This window comes from Tupaia chinensis, unplaced genomic scaffold (assembly GCF_000334495.1).
Source record: "Tupaia chinensis unplaced genomic scaffold, TupChi_1.0 Scaffold000350_1, whole genome shotgun sequence".
In the NCBI taxonomy this organism is placed as follows: domain Eukaryota; kingdom Metazoa; phylum Chordata; class Mammalia; order Scandentia; family Tupaiidae; genus Tupaia; species Tupaia belangeri.
In genome coordinates this window covers 6,176,603-6,182,213 of record NW_006159844.1, presented here as the reverse complement: position 1 = coordinate 6,182,213, position 5,611 = coordinate 6,176,603, and the positions used below count along the sequence as shown (strand labels likewise).

The following is a 5,611-nucleotide window of genomic DNA, read 5'->3' as shown; positions in this document are numbered from 1 at the left end:
TCCAGAAATGGCTGTCGAAACAGCGTTAGTGGAATAGTTGTGATGCCTCAGGGATGAACGCGAAAAGCTTTGGTCTCCAGATCCCGTGCAGTGTATGGTTTAGCCGAGGAGACAAGCTTTCATCACACCAAGCAGATAAAAGTGTGATCGGTGCAAGAGGAATAAGGAGCTCAGAGAGGGTGGGGAAGCGAACTCAACTAGTCCACTGAGGTCTGAAAAGGCGACTCTACAGACGTGATGCACCGTGGCACGGGAAGGGAAGAACGACCTCTCTGCCCCGACCCACACCCAGACAGACAGACACATATACACACACACGACCCACATAGAGCGACATGCCCCATGCACTCCTCAATCTAAGGAGAATAGAGAGTTTATTGTAAATATTTACTCACTTCTTAGTGGGTACGGTAACCAATCGTGTAGATCAAGGCCAGCAGAAGCACACTTATCTAGTGGGTTCTGCAGATGACAGGCAACTTAAGACGGATATGTGAGAAGTGAGCTGGTAGTATCTCCTGGAACTGCACTGCTAAATGTCCAGAATTTCCCACTGGCAAATGGGCTAGAAACATTTCTGCCATCAGGAACTCCATGCCCAGATAGCATGTGAAATGACACAGTTAAATGGCCTGCTGTTTAAAGAAAAGTTTTCTAGGTTACTTTCCTGCTTAAACTTTAAAACTTTCATGGTTCATAATTCTACCTATTCTCTTAGAAAAAAACACACTTGTGCTGTTTATAAGCTAGACATTAGGGATAACAAGTAAAAGAGACTGAAATCTACCTACATAAAGTATCCAATTTACTAGGGAAAAGAGACAGACTAGCTGAGAATGGTGAGGTGTGGTATAGTATTTTTTACTTATGGGATGCCAAGATAACCTAGAGAAAATCATTTTGGGATTGTAAAAAGCTTCTAGGAAATAATGCTTGAGCTGAGTATTGAAAGAAAAGTAGAAGTGGAAGAATGAATGGAATTAGGGAGACATATTCCAAGCACAGGAGCATGACATCCCTAATGAAGGTCTGACGCTTTTAAAGAGCTGGAAGAATGTCCCTGTGACTGTAACAAAAAGAACGTGTAGGCGGTCACAAGAGATGGGTTAGATACCAAACAGGGACTAGATCCTAAAGCACCTTGTAGGAGGGGCTGAAGAATTTTTAACTGGATGTCCAAAAGTTACAAGAGCCAATGACTTAAAAGATTTGCTTTCTAGGGACCAGCAGTTGGCATAATGGCTATGTCGCTGGACGCCCATGTAGCCGACTGCGGTTCGAGGACCCGACCCGGTGGCTTAAACTCACATTGGGCACGTATGCATGCGTGCCCAAGATCCCGAGAGTAGAATGGAGGAGAAGGGACTGCGGTGTGGCCATCCCCCCGGGGAGGTGATTTCTCACTTTCTGTCTCTCTATCTCTCTCTTTCTGGCGAGCACACACACCCTGTAGCAAAAACCTCTTAAGAAAAAAAAAAAAGATTTGCTTTCTGGACAAGAGTTGGATGGGGGCAGTAGTCTGGAGGCTACTAAAGAAAGAAGGGCAGGCTGGAAAGAAATTACAGAAATATGAGGGGAATCTTCAGATAGGAGGCTTGCATAACCCAAATCATTTGAGGCCTTCTTCTCCCTCAGAGATCCAGGTACACCAGCCCTTCCACTCCTGAACGTTACTGTGTTGGACTTCCCTCTGTCCCTGTTCCTCACTGACCTATCTCTCTTCAGACCTGTTCAGGCACAGTCAAGCTCTGTTCCTTTTTCTTCAAGAATTTCAATTACCCTCCACACTTGGTGAACTGAGTTAAATTACCAACATTGGAGCCCATTCCTCACTGGGCCATCCCTGCCAGAGAGTCCTCTTCGCTGCATGTAGGCTCTACACCATGTCTCTTCCCAGGACCAGCCCTACCAAGCCAGGCTGCATTCCTCAGCTTCCCTGGAATTCTAGTGAACAAAAATTCCCCATCTCAGGACCAGCAGATGGCGTAATGGTTACATCATTGGAATCCCACATAGCTGACCGTGGTTTGACTCTTGGACCCAGCGGCTTGAAACTGGCCCATGTGTGTATACCCAAAATCCTGAGAGAAGAATAGAGGAAAAGGGATTGTGGCATGGCCATCCTCCCTGCGGGGTGATTTCTTGCTGTGTCTCTGGTGCCCTACAGCAAAATCTCTGTTAAAAAAAAAAAAATCCACATCTCACTAGAGTTGACAAATGACTAGAAATGGGGGGAAAGAATCTGGGATCCTGGGTAAGGACAACACTCATGTAGAATCCAGGGGAAATGTTCGGCTAAAAAGATACTGTTTTGTTGTTTTTTAGGTTTTTGCTGTAGAACACATGTATTTGCCGGAGAGAGACAGAGAAGGAAGTTGAGAAATTACCCCCTAGGGGGTATGGCTATCACAATCCCTGCTCTTCTCCATGAGAGATTAGAAACTATAGGAATAGGTGCATGGGAGAGTTTCTGATTGGGAGGATAACCACTGATATGCTTTGGAAGTTTAGGAGTACAGAAATGGGACCAGCAGATGGCATGGTGGTTAAGGTGCTGGATTCCCACGTGGGAGGTCAGCCCAGTTCAGGTCTTGGACCCAGCAGCTTGAAAATCATGCCAGCACATGTGCATGCCCAGATCCTGAAAGAAATGCAGGAGAAGGTACTGTGGCTTGGCCATCCCCCCCTGGGGGTGATTTCTCACTTTCTGTCTTTCTGGCAAGTGCAAGGGCCCTACAGCAAAAACTCTCCCCCCTCAAAAAATAATAACGAACTCCCTATCTTACAGCCTCAGTTTTCTTAGTGAAGAAAGAACTTTCTAAAATAAGGTCCATTGAATTCAGCAAGATGTTGGGGTGTGAGGGGTATGAAAAAGAAAAAAGGGGTTGAGAGAAGTTCCCTAAAGTCTCCTAGGATAGTTAAGCAGGAAAAAAAAAAAAAAAACATAATTTTCGCTAGTAATATACAAGCACTCATATAACGATCTGAAAAGGTTGATTTAGGAGCCTCACTCCAAGGTGGGAGTTTGCTCAGTGACTATAAGTAAGAAACAGAAGTAAGAAGTGTGCTGGGGAGGAAATAACTGAAATAATGCTCTGAGAATTCAGCCAGAGAAGGACATAAATGCAGAAAAGAGAAAATAGAATAGTCAAGAGCCATGAGAGTGGGCCAGCTCCGTGGCCTAGTGGATAAGGGAGCCAGATCCCACATGGCCAACCACGGTTCAAATCGCAGCCTCAGTGGCTTGAAAAACACGCTGGGCACATGTGCAAGCATGTGCAAATCCTAACAGGATGGAGAAATGGAGAAGGCAGTACAGCAGTGACCACATACCCCATTGGAGAGTGCTTTCTTCCTATCCTTCTCTCTGTTTCTCTGTCTCTCTGGGAAGTGCAGGTATCCTCTGATAAAGGGAGGAGCAGGGGAGAGACAGAGAAAGAGAGAGAGGAAGCCATGAGAGATTAGATACTATAGGAGTAGGTGCATGGGAGAGTTTCTGTGCTGGAGGATAACCACAGAAGTTTTGGGAGTTTAGGATTCCCATGTGGGCGGTCAGCCTAATTCAAGTCTTGGACTCAGCAGCTTGAAAATCATGCCGGCACGTGTGCATGCCCAGATCCTGAAAGGAATGCAGGAGAAGGTACTGTGGCTTGGCCATCCTCCCTGGGGAGCGATTTCTCATCTTCCCTCTTTCTATCCTCTCCAGTAAGTGTACATGCCCCATGGTCAAAACCTAGTATTATAATTATTATTATTATTATTATTATTATTTAATTTGACCAGAGGTAGACAGAAAGAGAGAGAGAATGTGAGAAAGCAAGCTGCCAGGTCCAGGTCTCAAACCACGGTCAGCCATGTGGGAGTCCTGTGCCTTAACCATGGCACCACCTAACAGCCCCAATAGCTTTTAATTAGGTATGACAAATGGACATTTGTATTTGCCAATTTTGCATTTTTTTTAATCCCTGTCCTTCCCAGCCCCTAAACTGTATTCTTTATTTTATTTTTGTTTTAAGATTTTTGCCATAGGGTGCATGCTCTTGCTGGAGAGAGACAGAGAGAAAAAATGTGAAATTATTCCCCTGGGGAAGCGGGGGATGGCCACACTGCAATCCCTTCTCCTCCATTCTCCTCTTGGGATTTTGACCATGCACACATGCACACAAGATGTTTCTCAAGCTGCCAGGTCCAGTACCTGAACCACAGAGTCAGCCATGTGGGATCCAGCGCTTTAACCACCATATCACCTGCTGGCCCTCTGTATGCTTTTTGTACTACAAGAAACACTTGGTAACTATTTAGCACTTTTTCCTACAGTCTCTCTTTTTTCTTTTTCTTTTTAAGTTTATTTCTATCTTGAGAGAGAGGCACCCCCAACACACTGCGATCCACTCCCAGTCTTGGCCAATGAGACTCACAGGCATGAGCGCTAGTGTGTTCAGAGCAATCCTAGTACATGAACCTAGAACCTTGCCCATGCAAGTCCAGTTGCATTATCACTGCACAATCACCTGGCCCCCAGAACTACTCTCTCTCTCTCTCTCTCTCTCTCTCTCCCCCCCCCCCCTTTTTTTTTTTTTTTTTTGTTCATGTGCTTGCCAGAGAAAGACAGAGAAAGATAGTGAGGAGAAAAATGAGAAATCACTCCCTAGGGGGGAATGGCCATGCTGCAATCCCTTCTCCTCTATTCTCTAGGGATTTGGGGCACATACACATACCTGGCATGATTTTTTCAAGCCACCAGGGTCCAGGACTCAGAAGGTGCTGCTGGCCATGTGGGATCCAGTGCTTTAACTGCTACACCACCTGCTGCCCCAGAGTTTCTCTTCTTAAACTGCCCAACTTCCAGCCAGCTCTCCCTCCTCCCCACAAGTGGCCTCCCTCCTGTTCTGCCTCCTCCTGCTCTGCCATGCTCTGAGACCTTCCAGGCTCCTTTATGAGCCCTCCTATCATGATCCTACACTTTCACCTCACTTTTCCTCCCGCCTCAGAAGAGTTCTTTCTAATGTGAAAAGCCACTCCCTCCACTTGGACTTTGAATGTCACCCCATCGCAGGCCTACAATAACTTCCTCTCTCTTTGCCACCTTCCTGCACCCTCCAAACATCCTCAGCCAATCTTTCTGCTCTCGTGGAGCCACTCCTTCCACACCCATCCTGCTCTTTTGCTGACTCAGATCCTTTCACAAAGTGTCATCACGCTAGCTTCCTTCGGCTTAAATATCCCTGGTCGTGGAGGTAACTGCCGCCATCACTCCTCCCCTCAGATACCTTAACACCCAGTCCCAGCCACTTCTCTAAATTATACACAGTCTGGGTCCTGTCACTAACCTCTCCAGAAGCCATTTACTCAAATGTACCAAAACTTCCTTCAAGCCACCTTCAATGAAACTGCTCTTCTGTTCAACCTCTCTGCAGCATTTGACAGTGCTGAACATTCTTGCTCTCTACCACACCGCACTATCCAACCTTCCCGTAGACGTCTCACTGCTCCTTTGATTCTACTGGGTCATTGGAAAAATCATGATGCATTTTGCATAGAAAAACAGAAAAATGCATCATGACTTTTCCGACAACCCAATACTTCCTTCCTATCCCTAAAGAATGATGGC

The 5,611-nt window shown here is 46.1% G+C and overlaps 1 pseudogene; it reads left to right on the top strand.

Moving 5' to 3' along the window:
• The window catches only part of LOC102489370 (prostaglandin reductase 1-like), a 26,028-nt pseudogene that overhangs the window by 1,446 nt on the left and 18,971 nt on the right, over positions 1-5,611 (top strand).